The sequence below is a fragment of the Bos indicus x Bos taurus genome, chromosome 3 (assembly GCF_003369695.1).
Source record: "Bos indicus x Bos taurus breed Angus x Brahman F1 hybrid chromosome 3, Bos_hybrid_MaternalHap_v2.0, whole genome shotgun sequence".
Lineage (NCBI taxonomy): Eukaryota > Metazoa > Chordata > Mammalia > Artiodactyla > Bovidae > Bos > Bos indicus x Bos taurus.
In genome coordinates this window covers 45,117,325-45,141,028 of record NC_040078.1, presented here as the reverse complement: position 1 = coordinate 45,141,028, position 23,704 = coordinate 45,117,325, and positions in this window count along the sequence as shown.

Here is a 23,704-nt window from a genome sequence, read left to right as displayed (position 1 = left end):
ATTGAACCGACTGCAGTACTGCACGTGAGAGAAGATGACTTGTTCTAATTAGTAGAAATAGAGGTGGAAAGGAAGAGATGAATTTAGAATATGCTTTGGAGGTAGGATTGATAGAACATGTGATAGACTGGATGCAGGTGTAGAGGAAAGGGCACTTACGAAAATGACATCTCTACAAACTCTGGTGGCTTTGTCATGTGTCAGTTCAGCTAGGACTGATTCAGTGCCCAACATTCTCTTTTGTGTATGTTTCTGGTTAGTGTGGGCCACAGGGAGATTCTTATGAAATTTGGAAGGGAGAAAGGAAGGAGCTGCCATTTTTGTAGCTCACATACATTATCATTAATCCACTGACATACCTCCTTGACATATGGCAGTACTGGGTGTGAAACTGACCAACTTTCCTCTAGCTCCTCCAGCTTCTTCAACTGCTGGGAATATGATGAAGGGCCTTGGTTTTTGAAAGTCACTCATACACCAAAGACAAAGGTAATGAATATTGGGGTAGCTAAAAAGTTCTTTTGGATTTTCCATAAGATGTTATGGGAAACCCAAAAGAACTTTTTGGCCAATGTAATACTATGGGCTTCACTCTCTTTTTGAGAATTTGCAGCCTATGCCTATGGATTCTAGATTATGCTTGATACCGCACAGTACATTCATCTTCCCTTTTTGACTGCCTGCCGGTGGACTTCAAGACAACATCAGACACAAAGATAACAGCCTTATAGAGGGTGCATAACTAGCTATATATAAGACTAAATCCCTATTACAAATCCCTTTGTATGTAAACATGTGATGTGTGTGTGTGTGAGTGTGTGTGTCTCCTAATGGTTCTGCTTCTCTTATTGAACCCTGATTGATACATGTAACAGGATCCTTGAAAACATTGCTTTGCGTCTGATAAATTAATGTGTGTTGAAAAGAACAGACGTACCTTACTTGCAGAAAAAAATTACCCTACGATAATAATGCTGGAAAGATTTTAAGAGGAAAGTGGACTCTCACTAGAGGTGCAGGAAGAATAAGGTCAAGTTCATGAGCTTGTTGTTATAAAGTTCAGAAAACTTTAAAATACTGATGTGCTAGCAAAATGTGTCCAAAGTGGTGGGAATAAAAGTAAAAGAAAAGAAGAAAGGTATAGAAAAAAGGAAGGAGAGAAGGAAGGGAAGGAGAGTAAAGGAAAGAATGAAAGAGCAAGGGAAGGTGGGAGTGGGGAGAGGAAGGAATAAATTGTTTTGAAGTAGAGAATCATATTTAATAAATAAATAATTTGAAAATATACCAAAGGGAGTTTTGGGGTAAGGGTGGTTGTTTTTAAAGGAAGGTGATATGTTAGTGATTCCAAAGAGAAAATACAGTTAACTGACTACTACAGTTTGAGTCCAGTTGACTCCATAGGCAGAAATTGTTATGCTCAGAAGAGAAACAAATGATTAAAGAAAAATATCCAGTTTCCCTAAAATATTATTTCAGTGAATGTTTCACATTTTAAAACCTTTTACAAGACAACGCTGATGAAAAACAAAGATTTTCATTAAATGACCTACCTTTCTGTCACCAACTATGACAACTGTAGACAGTGTGTTGAGAAAATGAATACCAGCATAGATTAGAAGCAGACCAAAATTACACTCAAGTCCATTGTTACTTTAGCAAATACATGCATGAAAATACATGTTTATGCTTAGATCAGATGGTAAAACAGTCATATTTTACAATCTAAGAGGACAGAAAACATGCCTAAATATATGAATTGCACTATTAGAGATTCATTACAAGAAAAGTTTTTTCATAGTCAAAAGGACCAAAGAAACAAATAGATGGAGAAATATACCATGTTCATGCATCAGAAGAATCAATATAGTTAAAATGAGTATACTACCCAAAGCAATCTATAGATTCAATGCAATCCCTATTAAGCTACCAATGGTATTTTTCAGAAAACTAGAAAAAATAATTTCACAATTTGTATGAAAATACAAAAACCCTCGAATAGCCAAAGCATTCTTGATAAAGAATGCAACTGGAGGAATCAACCTGCCTCACTTCAGACTATACTACAAAGCTATAGTCATCAAGGCAGTATGATACTTTCACAAAGACAGAAATATAGATCAATGGAACAAAGTAGAAAGCCCAGAGATAAATCCATGCACCTATGGACACCTTATCTTTGACAAAGGAGCCAAGAATATACAATGGAGGAAAGACAATCTCTTCAACAAGTGATGCTGGGAAAATTGGTCAACCACTTGTAAAAGAATGAAACAGTAGGATCTTCTATGACCCAACTCCCAGAGTAATGGAAATAAAACCAAAAATAAATAAATGAGACCTAATTAAACGTAAAAGCTTTTGCACAACAAAGGAAACTATAAGCAAGGCGAAAAGACAGCTTTCAGAATGGGAGAAAATAATAGCAAATGAAGCAACTGACAAAGAATTAATCTCAAAAATATACAAGCAGCTCCTGCAGCTCAATTCCAGAAAAATAAATGACCCAATCAAAAAACAGACAAAAGAACTAAATAGACATTTCTCCAAAGAAGACATACAGATGGCTAACAAACACATGAAAAGATGCTCAACATCACTCATTATCAGAGAAATGCAAATCAAAACCACGATGAGGTACCATCTCATGCCGGTCAGAATGGCTGCTATCCAAAAGTCTACAAACAATAAATGTTGGAGAGGGTGTGGAGAAAAGGTAACCCTCTTACACTGTTGGTGGGAATGCAAACTAGTACAGCCACTATGGAGAACAGTGTGGAGATTCCTTAAAAAACTGGAAATAAAACTGCCATATGACCCAGCAATCACACTGCTGGGCATACACACTGAGTAAACCAGAATTGAAAGAGACATGTGTACCCCAATGTTCATCACAGCACTGTTTACAATAGCCAGGACATGGATGCAACCTAGATGTGCATCAGCAGACGAATGGATAAGAAAGCTGTGGTACACATACACAATGGAATCTTACTCAGTCATCAAAAAGAATGCATTTGAATCAGTTCTAATGAGGTGGGTGAAATTGGAGCCTCTTATACAGAGTTAAGTAAGTCAGAAAGAAAAACATCAATACAGTATACTAACGCATATATATGGAATTTAGAAAGATGGTAACAATGACCCTATATGCGAGACAGCAAAAGAGACACGGATGTAAAGAACAGTCTTTCAGACTCTGTGGGAGAGGGTGAGGGTGAGATAATTTGAGAGAATAGCATTGAAACATGTATATTATCATATGTGAAACAGATCACCAGTCAAGGTTTGATGCATGAGACAGGGTGCTCAGGGCTGGCACACTGGGATGACCCTGAGGGATGGGATGGGGAGGGAGGTGGGAGGGGAGTTTAGGATGGGGGACACATGTACACCCATGGCTGATTCATGTCAATGTATGGCCAAAACCTCTACAATATTGTAAAGTAATTAGCCTCCAATTAAATTAAAAAAAAGAAATTGCTCTTCCATTCTAAAGTAGTTGCATCTAATATTCTAGCATCTTAACAGTGCATTGACATCCTGATTCTTTAGCATTTTGTTGCAAATTGTTATTGTTGTTCAATCTCTAAGTTGTGTCAACTCTCACCACCTCATGGACTGTACCAAACCAGGCTCCTCTGTCTAAACATGAATCAGAAAATAGTATATACTACTAGCTTTAGTTTATTCATACAAACATTTATTAAGAACCTATTCAGGTACTCCACTAGAAACTGAGTTCAAAGATGAATAAATTTGTTCCTGTTCCTCTAGTAGTTGATACTGTCAGCTAACTGAGCCATTCAGTGAGTAATCCTGGATCATCTACTCTTCTGCTTAAGTCTAATTAACTTCAATTAATTAGCCCCATCTTCAATATCTCACTAGAATTTTGAAAATATATATGACTTTAAATGGATAGTCAAAACTAGCATGGAAACTAAAGTAGTCATTCTAAATGTAGAGCAGGACTGTATTCCCTCCTACCTTTAAAGACAGGAACGGTCATATTTGCTTTCCCTAATAAACTGGTCACAGTGGTGCCCTGAAGCTAGCTTGTACTGACTCTTACAAGGCACAAATTTGGGGAGCTAATAGTTGAAAATAGCCGTTATTAACAACTAAATGATATAAATTAAGAAATTCAGTTTAAACATGTAAGGTAATAAATACTCAAAAAGCATCACTTCCTAATTAGTTCACTATATTTTCTTGGCATGGATTTCTTGAGGGTATTCCTGTCTGTTGTCGTTATACTATAAAAATGCTATATGATGGTTTGCATTTCTTTCTAAATCCACATTCAACTTAAAATCAGTCACAGTGGGAGTATTTATACTCATATTTGAGTGTAAATATGAATTTACACTCATATTTGCAAACACTGCAAATCAGTGGATTTTTTTCCCTTCAAGTTCTGGCTGATGAACTTTTTTTTTTTAGAATACTCCTGAGTAGGAGTATTATGTGGCATTTCCAGGTAGGACCTTCCCATACAGTGTGCTTTTTTTCTCCTTACTGAGGTGAGCACAGACATGTGTGTTGAGATAGAGCACCCATCAGTTTGGATCTCTGAGTCACTATGATGAGTAGAGTCTGTACCCTCCAATCCCAAATTCCAAATCCCATGGACTTGTGGCATGAAATAGAAATAATTTCCTTGCTTTTTTCTTTTTTGTCACCATAACCTATTTTGACTGATAAAAACAATAGTAAAGTATTTCCAAAATTTTGCAGAAAAGTGGTACCATTATAACCCTGTAACAGTTACACTATAGAGTGCTTGGGTGCCATAGTACTGATCTTCATTTTTGCTGACAACTGTCAGGTACAAAGAGAAAATAATGACTATTTCTAAAAATTTCATGTTGCTTAAAGTTTGGGTCACTGGGTTGCTCCTTCAGCTGGTGTCCTTTTATCTATTGTAAAGAATCTATTTCTTAAATCTAATGAATAGAGTTCTGGTGTACTTATTTTCTTATTTGTTACTTACCCTTATATAGAAATGTATCTGCTTCATCTCTCTGATGGAGATAGACAGTCAGCACTGTGAAAATTTTTTTCATAATTCTTACATGATCATAGCCCACATACCTCATGGTGAAATTCGAGGGCCAAAAAAATTTAGGCAGTGAGAAAGAGAGATGAGAGGGAGAGAGAGAGGGGAGGCAGGAGTGTGCTTTTAAAGAGGTTGAGAGTGATAGTAGCTCAGAGTTACTCAGAGTTGCATCAGTAACTCAGTAGTAACTCAGAGCAACTCAGAGTTGCATCAGAAAGAAGGTCTGTAAAGATTTTTCATATTAGGGAGATTTTCTTCTTTTGAAAAATGTTTTGTCTTGAATACAGAATTGAGCCATTTTAGTCAACATTTTTTAACAGATTGACTTTGAGGATCTGGAAGCTATTAAGATAGACTTAGTACCATTACAAAGATGGTGAGAACACAAGGATTACAAGAGCATGAATCTGAAAGCCGGAACTGGAGCTAGTTGACCGGAATGAATGTCCCTTTTATTTGGAAATAGAAAAAGGCTGGGTCTGACTGAAAGCATAGGAGAAAACAGGTATGCTGCCTACAGTGTTATTCATTTTTGTAACAGGTCTGACACTAGCTCTCATTACCAATCTGAGAATGAAGACAATTATCTAATTTATTCAGGAGAATTAACCTGAAATTATCCTAAATAACTAAAGCTTTATTAAAATATGTAAATAAAGGTCAAAATTGAATTATTTATATTACTTTTCAAAAGCAAATAGATCCTGACTTAACATCTATTAAGCTCACTCCCATAAATATGACTTTGATGAGCTTTCTGCATTGTTCAAATACATTGTTTTGTCATTGAATGAAGTCTACTTCTCTTTCCATAGGTAAATAACCTCTCTGCTCACTGGCTCCTTGGCTTCTACATACTTTCTCAAAAGCTCAAATCTCCTCTAATCCAAGTAAATCTTCTACTGACATTCAGTCCTACAAAGAAATATTGCCTGCATTGGCTAAGGTATCATGTTTCATCAGACTTTTCTGTTGTTTTTCTAATCCTAACTGCATTCAAGCAGTTCAGTCTCTTAAAAGATTGACAGAATAGTCTGGAGTTGTGGTTCCCAAAGTGCAATAACTAACAAGTTATTTTAAGGAGTCTCTCAACCATGTGGACATCAATATCTGTGTACTGAAAACATGACCTTTATACATACATATTGTGTTTCACATGTATGCAAATATAATTTGATCAATAAATAAGAAATTTACTTTAATAAACTCCTGAATTTGAACTAACCTTTTGAGCATTTGTTCACTCAAAAAATATGGTTTCTACTAACACAGACTTGCTCAATTTTAAAATAGTGCATTTGTAAATATAATTTTAATTTTTTATTAAAAAACAATGTATGCTGTTATATGAGGAGGGCATGGCAACCCACTCCAGTATTCTTGCCTGGAGAATCCCATGGACAGAGAAGCCTGGCAGGCTGCAGTCCATGGGGTCAAAAAGAGTCAGACACAACTCAGTGACTACGCATGCACGCAAGCATGCTATTATATAATTGCCTAGAAAGTTTAATAATAAATAAGACACTCAGTTTAGTTCAGTCTATCAATCGTATCCAACTCTTTGCAACCCCATGAATTCCAGCACACCAGGCCTCCCTGTCCATCACCAACTCCCGAAGTTCACTCAAATTCATGTTCATTGAGTCCGTGATGCCATCCAGCCATCTCATCCTCTGTTGTCCCCTTCTCCTCCTGCCCCCAATCCCTCCCAGCGTCAGAGTCTTTTATGATGAGTCAACTCTTTGCATCAGGTGGCCAAAGTACTGGAGTTTCAGCTTTAGCATCATTCCTTCCAAAGTACACCCAGGACTGATCTCCTTTAGAATGGACTGGTTGGATGTCCTTGCAGTCCAAGGGACTCTCAAGAGTCTTCTCCAACACCACAGTTCAAAAGCATCAATTCTTCGGTGCTCAGCTTTCTTCACAGTCCAACTCTCACATCCATAAACTGGAAAAACCATAGCCTTGACCAGACGGACCTTTGTTGGCAAAGTAATGTCTCTGCTTTTCAATATGCTATCTAGGTTGGTCATAACTTTTCTTCCAAGGAGTAAGCGTCTTTTAATTTCATGGCTGCAGTCACCATCTGCAGTGATTTTGGAGCCCCCCAAAATAAAGTCTGACACTGTTTCCACTGTTTCCCCATCTATTTCCCATGAAGTGATGGGACCAGATGAAATAAGACATAAATATACATATATATAATGTGTGTGCTACTGTATGTGTTTATTTAAAATATTCAGAAATATTTAGAGATTCCCAACCCTAGGCTATGATTTTTTCCTTCCCTGATTTATCAGCAATTATCCTTCAAATACTCTTCACTTTCCAGATGATGAAATTCTATCATCTGCCGATTCCTTCTTTCTCTCCATGAGATATCATGGATTTACACCTTTGTATTCTTTCTTTTAAAAAAATAATTTTGATTATTTATTTTTGGCTGTGGTGGATATTTATTGCTGTGCAGACTTTTCTCTAGTTGTGACTAGTGGGGGCTACTTTCCAGTTACGAGTGGGGTGCTCAGGCTGCTCGTTGCGGTGGCTTCTCTTGTTACAGAGTGTGGGTTCTAGGACACACAGGCTTCAGTAGTTGCAACCCATGGACTCGGTAGTTGAAGTTCCTGGCCTCTGGAGCAGAGGCTCAGTAGTTGTGGCACACAGGCTTAGTTGCTTCATGGTATGTGGGATCTTTCCGCACCAGGGATCAAATCCATGTCTCCTGGCTTGGCAGGTGGATGCCTCACCTTTGAGCCACCAGGGAAGCCCCATCTTTGTATTCTTTACAATAATTGTAGATGGATTTTCTTAAAGAAAAATATATAAATGTTTTCAAGCTACTGTTTTCAACCAGAAGTCTCTTAAAAAATGTTGACATCAAGAAGGGGTCCTAATGCTTAGAAACATTAGGAACCTCTGGTGGAAGGGAAGAGCCCTAAGGAAGAACTGGGAGGCTTCTACCCTGGCCTCTGCAACAGCATCCATCAGGATGACTGGGAAGCAGCTCCCTGCACCTTTTGTGTCCTAGTTTGCTCCTCTCAGAAATGAATCCTCGTGCTGGACTGTTTCTAGATCTCCTTTCCTGTACTACTGTACTCTACTTGACAAGTAGAAAAAAGTAGTCATGCCTCCTACCTACAGAAATTACCACCCAATTGAGAAACAGGAAGAAAAAAAAAAAGACCACATGCTAAGGAACTGATGCCTAAGTTGAATGCAGAAGCAGAAAACAAAGTACTAGTAGGAGAAAGAAGCCTTGAACGTGACAGTCTGCAGTTGGAACATAAATGTCAGAGGAGCTTGTGTCAAGATCCAGGGAACACCAACATGGTCCCTAACGTGCAAGGAAAATTGACTTGGCAGGATGATCTAAATAGAATAAGAAAGAGAAAATATGGGAAAGAAAGGCCAAGAAGAAGGTGGTTGCGGTAATTAAAACAGGAAATAACTGAAGCCTGGCTATGTACCCTGGCAAGGAGAAGAGCAAAGAAGGATTATGTTTCACTTAGAGTGTTAGGGATGAATAAATCCATAGTCCTTAATTATTTTTCTTTAAAATAAACTGGCATGTTTGAAATGAGAAGAGATCAAAGTATTTCTGATAAAGAGAAATTCTAAAATAGTTCAGGCAGAGATGAGGCTAGGGGGTTGAAAGATATGAGTTCTGAGTGAATGCAGATTAATCTAAGAAAACAAAAAAATAAAAAGAAAACTCTGAAAAGGCCAAGCAAAATAAACAGTGATTTCAACTGGCTGGCTTTCTTCCTTGCATTTGTGAGTCTAGATAAGGAGCTTTGTGGTGGTGGGAAAGCAATGAAGCTTTAATTGCCTATTAACTGGCTCCTTCTGTTTATGTACTTTCTCTACTCTGTTGTCTATCCCCTGCCTTGGCCACTTGTGCCTATGTTAAACGGGTTCTGATCAGCTTAAAATCACAGGGTAATTTAAGCTGGAAATTTTAGTTAAATCCAGTCAATTCCCCAACATCTTTTCAAAAGGATGAAGGTTTTAATCAGTACAATACAAGCCATGGGGAATATGGGAGAGATCAGGTCAGAATATGGGTCAGAAAAACTATAGAGGAAGTGCTAATGGGATGAGGACGCCTGAGCTTTTTATCTTATTAGTGCTTCCCATGTCAAATTAGCAAAATGGTTCTGGCACTAAAGTGTTGAGATAAAATGTTCATATGCTATGTGTTCCCCAGAAGGATTCTCTATGAGCCTCTTCTAAGGAGATTTGACTTTTCTTCTCTTTTCTTTTTTATCTTCAGAGCTAAGTGTGATTATGTAAGCCAGACACATCTACTTTGTATCCCAGTGACCTCTGTGGAAATACAGCTTCATCAGCAAGGCCACTGCCTTACAAAATTCCAGTGAGCACCATTCACAAAGAATAGGTTGTGAATAGTGCCCCCTGGAGTTGTGCAATGCGATTGTGAGAGCTTTTATCTGGACAGATTTCTTTGTAACTATGAAGTAAAAATATATTCCAGAAGCTGAACCCCTAAAAGAGACTCATTATTTAGAAAAGTGATTTTTGTTTAAATAGCAGGGGTGCAGACCAGTGTCATTGGGTATCTTTCTTATTTTTTAATTGAAGTATAATTGACATAGAACATTATATTAGATTCAGGTGTGGTGGCAATGTTGGAGACCCAGGTTTGATCCCTGGATCAGGAAGATCCCCTGGAGTAGGAAATGGCAACCCACTCCAGTATGCTTGCCTGGAGAATTCTGTGGAGAGGAACCTGTCAGACTATACAGTCCATGAGATCGCAAAGAGTCAGACATGACTGAGCAGCTAACACGTTCACTTTCATTATGTTAGATTGAGTTGTACAGTGTAATGATTTGATTTATATATATTGCAAAATGATTACCACAATAAGTCTAGTTAACATCTTGAGTACCTTCTACAGTACTTATAAGCCAGGCCCCTTTCCTTTCAAAATAATCCTATATTTTGCATCAGATAAGTAATTAGACTTCAATAGAATGTAGTCAATTATTTTAAAAATCCATTTATTCAATAAATATATAGTAAGAGCTTTTCATGAGCCACATTCATGGTCTTTTCTCAAAGGATGTGATAGAAATAAAGAATTTAGAACAGTGTTAGCTGTGACTACTACTTTTATTTTTCAGACATTCAAAACTCCTTCTTGCCTCAAGATCCTTTTAAAATCTAGTTTCCCTGTATTTTAGAATATTTCTTCCCATCTTTACATGCTTACCCCCATAACTCAATAATAATATATTAAGAGCTTTTCATGTGTCAGACTCACTAGTCAGATCTCAGCTTAAAAAATCACTGTCAAACTATTTTATCTACAGTAATTTTTCTCCCATTTCACTATTTTTACCTGTCTCAGCCCCACATTGGTTTCCCACATAGCACTTATCATCATTTGTCAGGATTTTATTGATTGATTTACTTATTTATTGTCTGGCCCACTGGATGATGGATGATCTCCAAAGTGAGGAAAATGTGTGCACATTATAGGGCCTCAAAAAATCTTTGTTAAAATAAAAATGAGCCAGTGATGGAGAAAAGCACTTAATTTCCCCGAGAAAAATTCAGTATTCAGTTCCCCTGGAAGTCACTCATTTTTTTCTGTGGTTTTGAGTCAAATTGTGAAAGTGATTTTGATGAGACACAGTCATGAATATGTTTACTGATTTCTTTCCAAATCTGGGAGAGGTTTGAATTCAAGACAAGCATGTTGGTATGTAAGTGGTGATTTCCTAGTACTTTGTGGGAGTAGTAACTTCATAAGACTGATGTGTAAGCTCTTCGTGGTGTCACAGCAAACACCCAAAGCCTAAAGTCCAAATGTGGAATGCTCAATTATTATATATGAACATATTCCCAATTCAAATGCCAACCCGCTCCAGGATTCTTGTTTGGAAAATTTCATGGCCAGAGGAACCTGGCAGGCTATAGTCCGTGGGGTCTCAAATAGTCGAATACTCATGAGCACACATGCATACACACATTCCCGGCTCAATCACACAAGTACAATTTGTGTAAACTACAATATAAATGTATTTGGGTTGTAACTTTTTAGAAAGAGATGATTTCTAGGATGTTTCATTCACCAAGTTTCATTCGACTAGACTCTATCAAGTGCAAAAAATAAAGACTAATATTACCTATGTAATATATAAAACGTATACAGCATTGCTTTGCACCACTAAGATCAATGACGCTTATACTGGTTTGAAATTTTCTCACTGATTAATGTTTAGACCAACTGGGCCATCCAGGTAGTCAGCTAGTTACAACCAGGCAATGCACTGACAGGCTTCCCTGGTGGCTCAGTGGTAAAGAATCTGCCTACCGACACAGAAGACACAGGTTCAATCCCTGGGTCAGGAAGATCCCCTGGAGAAGGAACTGGCAATCCACTCCAGTATTCTTGCCTGGAAAATGCTATGGACAGAAGGAGCCTGGTGGGTTACCATCCATGGGGTTGGAAAAGAGTTGAACACAACTTAGCAACTCAAAACAGCAACAACAAATACACTGACAATATTTGGGACATGTTACAGTGTTTTTTTTCACGTTGGTTACCTGACCTCTGTAATTATGTTGTGTCCATAGTTGCTATAGAATGGAATGTATTTCCTCGGAAGAGGTAAATGAATCATTGTTAGGAAGGATGCAATAAGATTATACAGTTTAAACAAAGTTCTTTAGTTGCAAGGGGAAAAAAATTCCCTCAAGTTAGCACAAAAAACTAAGATCATGGCATCTGGCCTTATCACTTCATGGCAAATAGATGGGGAAATAATGGAAACAGTGGTAGACTTTTATTTTCTTGGGCTCCCAAATCACTGCAGATGGTGACTGCAGCCATGAAATTAAAAGATGCTTGCTCCTTGGGAGAAAGCTCTGACAAACCTAGACAAGGTATTAAAAAGCAGAGACATCATTTTGCTGACAAAGGTCTGTCTAGTCAAAGCTATAGTTTTTTCATTAGTTATGTACGGATGTGAGAGTTGGACCATAAAGAAGGCTGAGCACCAAAGAATTGATACTTTGGAATCGTGGTGCTGGAGAATATTCTTCAGAGTCCCTTGAAGAGCAGGAATATCAAACCAGTTGATCCTAAAGGAAATCAACCCTGAATATTCATTGGAAGGACTGATGTTGAAGCTGAAGCTCCAATACTTTGGCCACCTATTGTGAAGAGCCAACTCATTAGAAAAGACTGATGATGGGAGAGATTGCAGGCAGGAAGAGAAGGGGGAAACAGGATGAGATGGTTGGATGGCATCAGCGACTCAATGGACATGAATTTGAGCAAGCTCCAGGAGATAATGGAGGACAGGGAAGCCTGGCATGCTGATGTTCATGGGGTTGCAAAGAGTCAGACACAACTGAGCGACTGAGCAACAGCACAAAGAAACAATTCACTGAAAAGACGTAGTATCTTCAGAGAAATAAGTTGCAGCCAACAGGGAACTGGAGTCCTCTGGGGTTGACATCTCTTCTCTCCATTTCTCTCGTCTCTTTAGTGACTTGTATATGTCTGTGTCCTCTGGTGCACCTGCTCCACTGTTTCTGCTTCTCTCTGGAGAATGGCATTGGTGCACCATTGCTGATTATGCCTGCGCCACATCTCACTTGACATGACCTTTCGTTTTGTGATGCCCCCTCCCCATTATTTTTTGAATATGTAATTTATTGAAAGTAACTAATTAGTTGATAATACTTGAGTGGATCGGTTCCCCTCAATCAGATAGATGTTCAACTCAGACTTAATCTGTGATGGCTGTGATGTGGAGTCACATGTTAGAGATATGTTTGTCTAATCCAGCCCATTGGCAGGGAAATGGAGAGAGGGACTGATTCTAAGAGAAGGTTGTGTCGGCAGTTCTATACCTCAAAATAAATCTTCTACCTTTACCAACACAAAAAAAAGTCTGTGTAAATGAGAATAAGAGCAGACAAATTTGAAGTGGCTTTTACAAAAATTTAAAATAATGATTTTGGGTAAATGCATCTTTCTTCATGTGTATTTTTCTCTAAATTCACTTTATCTCACTGAATATAAGACTATATCCACTATGTAACATGGCATTTTTTGGATATATAAAGAGCAACAATTTTATTCTAAATAATCTTCATTTTAATTTTTCTCCCATAAATTCATGGGTACGCATTTCTGGGGCAAATTGAGGAAAATTATCTCAATGCTGCCCTCTCATTTCCATCTTTCAAAAGGTCCAAGTCTCCTCAGGCATGATTTCCCTGTCTTAAGCTTCCCTGGATAACTCAGAGCCATTACCCTCCATGATTATCCTTGGTCCACAGTAAATATCTTTCTTTCTCTCTCTCTTTTTTCCCTTCCATCTTTCTCTTTTATCTTCCCAAAACCCATTATTATTTTCTCTAAACAACAATTCTCAGTGTCTTTTGTAGTTACCCAACTGTTGTGAATATTAATGGTATCCTTCAAGGGGTATTATTTATAGCAGGAAATATGAGTCTTTGATCAGTGTTTTTTCTTAAATAAAAACCTCATGCATTGTGGGTAGACTGTATTTCTCTTATCTTGGGTTGGACATTTTGCTGCTCATTTCCATCTTTCCTTACATTACAGAGTTGGAGGCCGTTGGAGACTTTTAAGTTGTTCTTTTTTGAAAGCCTTTTTCCCCTTTGTTATGTGAGCTCTCTAATGCTGGCCCTCTGTATGGTGATGTCTGCCCTGGTTGGAAATCCTTTTGCTACACTCCCTAAAGGCAGCAACTGATTCAGGGGGGAGTGTGTAATTTGTTTTGTACCGTGGAATTCCTGCCATGCCTATATGTATTTAGACCACAGGCAAACCAATAAAGTTGTCATAGAAACAAAGCATTTCATGAATAAATCAATCCATAACAAACTTGTAAACTTCAAACAACCCACTGTGCCTTAACAACACATCCGTTACATACACAAAATAATCATGTTTGTAATGAGCAATGCACAATATTATTCTTTCCCATACATTTGGTCCTGTTTGCCATCTTATAAATATTCCTTAATGTATTTTTATGCAGCCTGTGGATTCCTACTGATCTGAAATGAAATAAGTAACTCCAGCTGGCATAGTAATACTAGAAAAGTACACTTTTTAAAAATGTGGCTGATGGTGAACCTCAGTTCAAACAGTATGCTTCGAATACCTACTCCGATGACCAGAGGGGATTTGAAACCATGGCTAAACAAAGTTTCCTCGTTTTGATCAACTCCAATATTCTTTTTCACTTTTCAGTTTTCTTGTTTGACTCTTAGTACCCTCTTCTGCCTGAAAAGGGTGTCTTTAGGGAATCATGGTTGATGGGAGGAGGGTCAGCTGAGGAGTGGGAGGTGGAGAGTGATTTGCAAGGTGACACTGAGTATTTTAAAAAAGGATGAATGTTCTTTGCCAGAAACCATCAGGACTGGAGTCAAGAAAGAGAGTGCTATGTGGAGGAAAAGAGAATATTATTGTATAAAACTTAAATTCCTTTGCAGACAGTAAAAAGGCAAAGACAGATGTAGAGAAGGAGGTCAGTGTAATACAAGTCCTCTGGGGCTTGCTTTGGCTTCATGAACATAAGAACTTTTCTTATCTTCATTCTGAGTGAAATTCTCTCCTTGGCTATGTTTGGGTCCTGCCTTACAGACGTAGTAGGGTAAAGCAACTTGAGGTTTTTCCTCTGTTCCAGTGAGCTCTGTTAAGGCCTTTGACCTTGGCTAAATTGTGACATCTCAGCCTAATTAGACATCTCTTAATGCCTGTAATCAGAGGAACCTTCTGTCTATATTTGGGGGTTTAGATGTGCATTTTATTTTCCAATAACTGACTTTCACTTTACCATGTTAAATCTTAATTTTTGCCTCCTTATGATATCTGGGATGATCCCATAAGTTTTAAGCCATTGTTAGTTATTAAAATGAAGTCCAATATAACATAGGATTTTTTTTTTTGCATTTCTTTTCCATGGGGATGGTCTTGATCCCTGTCTCCTGTACAATGTCACAAACCTCAGTCCATAGTTCATCAGGCACTCTATCTATCAGATCTAGTCCCTTAAATCTATTTCTCACTTCCACTGTATAATCATAAGGGATTTGATTTAGGTTATACCTGAATGATCTAGTGGTTTTCCCTACTTTCTTCAATTTAAGTCTGAATCTGCTGGATCATCAAAAAAGCAAGAGAGTTCCAGAAAAGCATCTATTTCTGCTTTATTGACTATGCCAAAGCCTTTGACTGTGTGGATCACAATAAACTGTGTAAAATTCTGAAAGAGATGGGAATACCAGACCACCTGACCTGCCTCTTGAGAAATTTGTATGCAGGTTAGGAAGCAACAGTTAGAGCTGGACATGGAACAACAGAGTGGTTCCAAATAGGAAAAGGAGTACATCAAGGCTGTATATTGTCACCCTGCTTATTTAACTTATATGCAGAGTATATCATGAGAAACACTGGGCTGGAAGAAGCACAAGCTGGAATCAAGATTGCCGGGAGAAATATCAATAAACTCAGATATGCAGATGACACCACCTTTATGGCAGAAGGTGAAGAGGAACTAAAAAGCCTCTTGGTGAAAGTAAAAGAGAAGAGTGAAAAAGTTGGCTTAAAACTCAACATTCAGAAAACAAAGATCATGGCATCTGGTCCCATCAGTTCATGGGAAATAGATGGGGAAATAGTGGAAACAGTGTCAGACTTTATTTTGGGGGGCTCCAAAATCACTGCAGATGGTGACTGCAGCCATGAAATTAAAAGACGCTTCCTCCTTGAAAGAAAAGTTATGACCAACCTAGATAGCATATTGAAAAGCAGAGACATTACTTTGCCAACAAAGGTTCGTCTAGTCAAGGCTATGGTTTTTCCTGTGGTCATGTATGGATGTGAGAGTTGGACTGTGAAGAAAGCTGAGCACCGAAGAATTGATGCTTTTGAACTGTGGTGTTGGAGAAGACTCTTGAGAGTCCCTTGACTGCAAGGAGATCCAACTAGTCCATTCTGAAGGAGATCAGCCCTGGGATTTCTTTGGAAGGACTGATGTTGAAGCTGAAACTCCAGTAGTTTGGCCACCTCATGCGAAGAGTTGACTCATTGGAAAAGACTCTGATGCTGGGAAGGATTGGGGGCAGGAGGAGAAGGGGACGACAGAGGATGAGATGGCTGGATGGCATCACTGACTCGATGGACGTGAGTCTGAGTGAACTCAGGGAGTTGGTGATGGACAGGGAGGCCTGGCATGCTGCGATTCATGGGATCACAAAGAGTTGGACACGACTGAGCAACTGAACTGAACTGAACATATGATCTTAATCCCAATATTTAATTCACACCTCTCCTCTACCTTTTAAATAAGCAGTGTGGATTTAGTGAACTTTCTTGCTTTTCCTTTACTACTCCAAGGGTTTATGTAGACCCCTGAAACATTTCTTTTCCTAAGGTCTGTTGGATCTGGGCAGGAGGATGGACAGAGACACCTAAGATATTCTTACATTACTGGGCAGATTATTATGCATTGTGGTTTCTGTGCTTCCAGTGGCCTCTATCAAGTGGTGGTTTTGTACAGGTGGTGTGCATGATTTCCTTGGGTTTTCAAAGGCCATCAACCACTGATTACATCCTCATAAATGGGATGTAGGAGTTGTACTGCTGTGTTCCTCCAAAATTCATGTTCACCAGAACCTGTGAATATGACCTTATTTGGAAATAGGGTCTTTGCAGGTGTAACCAAGTTAGGATGAAGTCATCCTGAATTAGGGTAGGCCCTAATCCAATGACTGATAGCTTTGAAAGAAGAAGACACAGACATAGGAGAGGAGTGTGTCATGTGAAAGTGAAGGTGGAGGTTAGAGTGATGCATCTACAAGCCTAGGAACCCAAGGATTTCTGGTAACCACCAGAAGCCAGGAAAAGTCAAGGAAGGATTCTCCCCTTGAGCCTTCAGAGGGGAGCATAGCCTGTCACCCCACTGATTTCAGACATATAGCCTCAAAAACCATAAAAGAATAAAATTTTAAGCCACCCAATTTGTTGCCCTTTGCTATGGCAGGCCTGGGAGAAAAATAATGGGTCCATACCTCAAGCTCCCATTCTAGGTGGGAAAAAAAGAAGCAGATGACATTCAACATCTTTACAAACCAGCTCAGTGTGTTCCAAACAGAAGTCATTCTCTTCCTGTAATTCTGCTCTTCCTTTTGCATCTCTAGTTCAGGACCTGGCATCCTGGCCCTCTATGACTCTAGGCTCACCCTTATAAGTCATCTTCCACTCCCCCCTTTCCCTTAGATCATCGTCATCCCCACATCATTAATTCTTCATTTCTGCAGAGTGACATTCCGATCCTTGAGGTTTATTATACCTTCATGGTTGGCCTTACGGCTGCCTGGCTAGCTTCACCCGTCTACCTCTGCACATGATAACTTTGCTGCTTATGTCATATTCCTTGTAGTTCTTCACCCACCCCAGCAATTGAATCATCTCCTCCGTGCTCTTTCTCTGGGCTCCAATACTACCTGCGTAAGGTAATCACTGACATTTTCTGCTCTGCCTCACTAAATATCAAGGTCATCAAAACAGGCGTTGTGCCCTATTTACCTCTGTTTCCCTTAATGCTGAGCAGAAAGTCTGCTCTGTTTGGAGAAATGAGAGGAAAAATGCATAGTATTAGTAGAAACAGAGCCAAGAGATTAAAGCTCAAGAAAAAGGAGATAAAACTCAAAAAAGACAGAGTAGCCTATCGTAATAGGTTACTTCAGCTCTCCTGGAATTTCAGTTTTCAAGAACCATTAAAGGGATTCATAGGACATGTGTAATAAATACATGATAAACGACAGGACAAATGATAACATACACAGATGGCTTACTATGCATCAGACCTATGCCAAGCACTTAACCTGCATCTCTCATTTAATCTACACAACAGCCTCATGAGAAATATGCTTCCTTTTAATTAATGAAGCAAATAGGGCTTTGAGACATTAAGTCAATTTTCCATGGTCACACACCTCGTAAGTGCTAGGGGTGTAAGTCGGGCTCAGGTGTGTCTAAATCTGAAGATCATGATTTTAACAACTAAGATTTGTCCTGTTATGTTGCACAGTTTCTGATCATTATGGAATATTCTCCTACAGCTGAGAAAGTGCAGCTGCTGAATGCTGTTTTTTTCCCTTATTGGCACAACATCAATCTAAAGTCAGTAAGGAATATCTTTGTTAAGGAATATTCTGCCCAAGTTTCATACCTCAGCAATTTATTTAATCTTTGCATCATGGAGAAGTATGGTAAACATTTTTAGGATACTAAACAGAAACTTTTACATTTATATGATGTGCATTTTCTTAAGCATAAAAAAGAGTTATTATTGAGAGCTGCTATAAGGATAACATGGGGAAAAAAAGGAAAGTATTCATTTCCTTATCATTTTTCTATCTTTTTCTTAAAATGAAAAGTCAAGGAGTTTTCATTGTGGGTTGCATATGCCTTATAGTTTATAAAAATGCCTTCATATATTAACCTCACGTGAATCAAAAGTTCATATTAAGATATATTTCATATAAGATATATTATTAGAAATTATTCACTGGACTAGCAAGTGTGAAGGGTTCAATTGAAAAAGTAACCATTCTGAAGGGTCTTTGTCATTAGGCTGGGCCAGATATTCTGGAACATTGGATGTAAATTCACAAATTCTGAGCAGATATTATGCTCTTGGAATACCCAGCCCCACAGTGGTCAATCAGCAGCCACCTGAGGACCACTGAGCACATCAAGGGCAACTCCATTCCTCAGGGAAGGCACATGGGCTGAGGATAGAATAAAAAGACTTGCTCTGACTTAAAGCCTAACTGAGACTTTAAACTCTTAAAAGTCACTAGATTAAAAGCAAAATCCATACAGGATACCTAAGTACTTATGTACATTTTTTCCTTATTCGTAAGATTCCACAAATTTTCAAAATAGTTTATGAACCAATATGATTAGGAATTTTTTTTTTTTTACATTAGGACTACTGTGAGGATTCTTTTCAGTTTCAATTCCTGAGTCCTAAAGAGTCTGGCCCAATAAGATTACCTCCTCCTCAGAAGCACCACAAAGCTCAGTCAACTCTAAAAACTTTCAAAGCATTAATAGGCTTTGTCCAATTGCCTTTATTGTAGTTTTACTACTCCAGACTCATTTGGGGATGGTAATTGTGGCTTTTGACCCCTGAAGGAGGTTGCAGGTTTTGAGCAGTGCACAGCAGGCATTTAAGAATATGGACATTTGGTATACTTTGAAGGGCTGTTCGTTCACTGAGGCTCTTCCTTCTTGAAATTGCCATATAGCTATCTTTCCCACTTGAATTTCTGTAAACACTAAGTTAAAAAAAAAAAAAACTTACCTATTGAAGAAGAGTAATAAATCTTCATCAACTTATTACTCAACTGTCTTTTGGGGGGTGGGAAATGGTCCTTTTTCTACATGAAGGGCATAATCTTAGCTCAGTCTTTGAAGTCTTTGAATGTGTGAAGGAACCAAGTTAACATTTTGGGTCCTCTGACACTAGCTGCTTACAATGGAAAATAATGAGAGTGGGGTTAATAGTAGCTAATTTTCAGAATTGCAGGGACAATTCAACAACTATTCATTTAGTGCAGGGTTTTGGGGTTCCAAGCATTTCATGAAGAGCTTTGCATAAAATATCTTAAACTAATTCTCAAAGTAATCCATGTTAAAAGTGAGGAAATGAAGTCTCAGGTGAAATAATGGTCCAAGGCTCCCAAACATGGTCAATGACAGAACTAGAATACCTCACCAAGTACATTACCTTGCAGACAGCATTCTTAACACATATTAGTCTTTCATGCTCTCATTAGTTTCCAGGAAAAACAGAAGCCCTGTGATACAAAGTTTGACTTTCTTCTCATTTTTCCTGCTCCACCCAACCAGCAACTAAGCAGCTCCTTGGGAACTCACCCTGTGCTTCCCCTCTTTCCAGCTCTCTATCAGAAAGGCGGATAACCTACTGAAAGGAAAATATGGACATTATCTGTAATTAGGCTTATTAATTTTATAGGAAATTCTTTAATTTTCTATGGGGCCATGTTCTTGAAATGCATTATTTCCTTTTATGACTTCACTCGCCTCAGTATCAGTAGAGATTAAAGGTGACATGCCCTGCTGGGAACAAACACAATTTTCCAGCAGCTATATTTTGTTTTCCTTAATAATTAACAATTGCTGCTGACTAACCCTTGCAGCATAAAATGCCCACCTTATCACAAAGGAGTGGGCATTGGTTTGAGGAACTCACAAGGGATATCAGAAAAAGAAGTGTGATTAAAGCATTAAAGATTTAGAAGTTGACATTAGGATGAAAGGTGGAATTACAGTAAATATAACGCTGTTTAACATTAAATGGAATGTGTTGTACTTGAAACAGTTGTTCGTTTTGACATTAATTATTAAGGGAAGCTGACAACTGATTTTTAATTCGTGACTCGAGGTACAATTTCTTAAGATATAAATACAACAAAGCAGCTTAGAGGATTGGTGCTTCTTTATCTTTAATGATTTTGTTTTTTTCTTGATAGAATCTATGAACGAATTAGAACGGAATGTGCGTTACTTAAACAAGGCATTGTTTGTGGTGAGCTGATATTATGGTCCTGGACAGAAAAATTCAGCAGTAAGTTAAGTTTACTAGAAATCATTGAACATATTCTTCACTGTTTTCATTTGAGAATTGTCTTGGAGATACACAGTTTAAAAGGCATTTGAGGCAAACTTTGCAGTTTATGTTTTAAAGCAGTTTTCTTCTGAGGGAAAGGCAAGCATGTTCATCCTTTGCCTTTGAGTGAGAGATAAACACCCTGTAATAATCTGCTCAGATATGCATTGCCTAGGTTTCCATGTAAAAGTGATAACTATCTCATGCTGCTGCTGCCAAGTTGCTTCAGTCATGTCCGACTCTGTGTGACCCATAGACAGCAGCCCACCCAGGCAAGAACACTGGAGTGGGTTGCCATTTCCTTCTCCAATGCATACATGCATGCTAAGTCGCTTCAGTCATGTCTGACTCTGTGCAACCCCCTGGATAGCAGCCCACCAGGCTCCTTCGTCCACTGGGTTCTCCAGGCAAGAACACTATTTCATATTGGATTGTAAATCTACTGTCTGTTAGACTCTACATGCTGTTTGGCTTGTCAAACCTTTTAGAGGAAGTTCTTGTTGGCCAAGTGACATTGTACCGATGTGCTCGCAAAGAAAGAGGGAAGGTGGCCCAGCGAAGGGATTTATGATGGGGAATTCAAAAGGGCACTTGCAGTTATTCTTTCTGGCCAAATACAACAAGAATGCTACTGTGTGATGATTTATTTTCATTAAAATGTCTATGGATTGATATTAGAGTCCTCAGTTTAGCATGATTTGAATACTTTTATTCCATGCCTGAAGTTGTAATCTATTTAGGACCATCATTAAAAATCTCTGGTGTTAGAAAGTGTTCTAGTTTCATTCTTTTACAAGTGGTTGACCAGTTTTCCCAGCACCACTTGTCTTTAATCCATTGTATATTCTTGCCTCCTTTGTCAAAGATAAGGTGTCCATATGTGCGTGGATTTATCTCTGGGCTTTCTATTTTGTTCCATTGATCTATATTTCTGTCTTTGTGCCAGTACCATACTGTCTTGATAACTGTGGCTTTGTAGTAGAGCCTGAAGTCAGGTAGGTTGATTCCTCCAGTTCCATTCTTCTTTCTCAAGATCGCTTTGGCTATTCGAGGTTTTTTGTATTTCCATACAAATTGTGAAATTATTTGTTCTAGCTCTGTGAAGAATACTGTTGGTAGCTTGATAGGGATTGCATTGAATCTATAAATTGCTTTGGGTAGTATACTCATTTTCACTATATTGATTCTTCCAATCCATGAACATTGTATATTTCTCCATCTATTAGTGTCCTCTTTGATTTCTTTCACCAGTGTTTTATAGTTTTCTATATATAGGTCTTTAGTTTCTTTAGGTAGATATATTCCTAAGTATTTTATTCTTTTCATTGCAACGGTGAATGGTATGGGGAGGGAGGAGGGAGGAGGGTTCAGGATGGGGAGCACATGTATACCTGTGATGGATTCATTTTGATATTTGGCAAAACTAACACAATTATGTAAAGTTTAAAAATAAAATAAAATTAAAAAAATCTCTGAATTTTATCTATTTAAAAATTCAACTGAAGAATGAAAAGGGCCAGCAGTAAAATACTGACAAAACATTTACTTTCCTCAGTACATATTTCTTTACTTTCCTCAAGGTTGGCTTTCTTTCTTTTACTTCAGTTTGCCCATCTGTACTGAGAAGGAAATATTACTGCTATATGGAAGCTCAGGATATTTAACATGTCAACACTGTGTCAGTGAGCTTAGGTCAAGTTGGGCTTCTGTAACAAAAGACCTCAAAATGTAGAGGCTCACATTAATGAAGGTGCCTTTCACAGTCATTTTACATCTTCACTGAATGCTGGCTTTGGCTCTTCAGTCTGGGACTCAGGCTAAAGGAGCATCCCCAAGCTGGGTAACTGTTAGTATCATGGAAGACAGTAGAGGCAGAGTCACTTAATGCTTCTTAAAGCTTCTGCATAAAAGTGCCATGTCACTTCTACCCAAATATCATCGGTCAAAGCAAGTCACAAAGTTCTGATGTTGTTGATATAGAGAAAAATAATCTACTATAGAAAAGGCAATTGATTTTGGAAACAATTATAAAACCACTTCCTTGCCACGTACACATATCCAATTATTTTCTATAATTATATCATTTGAGATAATAGGAATGAAAGTTTTTCAAGGAGATTTAGGTTGGCAGTTTGTACCCATCCCTCCTCTGATAATCTTGAAAGAATTATCATTCTGATTTATAGTAGGAAGGTAGTCAATGAAATTGACTTTTTATTTAGAAAAATCAAGGCTCCATCAGGTGTTAAGACTGCTAAGAAGACAGAATTCTGTCAGTTGACCCTGCCTTAAGGAATATGAATCAAAAAAATTGGGCATATCCTATCAATTGCAGCATGTGTTTTTATTACTGTCCTGAAATGCACGTGTGGAATTAAATATGCCCTATGGCTATTAGGTTGGCTGAACTTCCCAGTATGAGAGTAATATCAAACAGTTACTGCAAAATATAGGGTCATTACCCTATATGGATAAAGGGATAACTGCCCCTGAAATGAGTGGTAAAAACTTCATTCTACAAAATAAGAAAGCATATTCAGGATGACAGAGAGTAATTTTTAGAGTATTTATTAATCATATTTTAGTGTTTGCAAAGTACTTTTACAGAAATCATTATTTGATGGATGCAAGGTGATATTATTAGTCACATTTTCTCTGTAAGAGAACTCGAGTTCAGTGAGGTTAAGTAACCTGCCTAAAGAGATAACAGCCCTGGGATTCAAATTCAGACTTCCTCCTCAAAATCCAATATTCTCTCTACCAACTTAAACTGGTTCCTAATATACAATGTCATTTCCTACTCATTTGCATCATGGAAAATAAAATGAGGACAAAATTAGAAAATATGTTAAAATGGAAAAGAACTTAGAGCTTGAGTTTAGTCCTGGTTGTGTTCTTTAAGTTGATATTACATTTTTAAGGATAA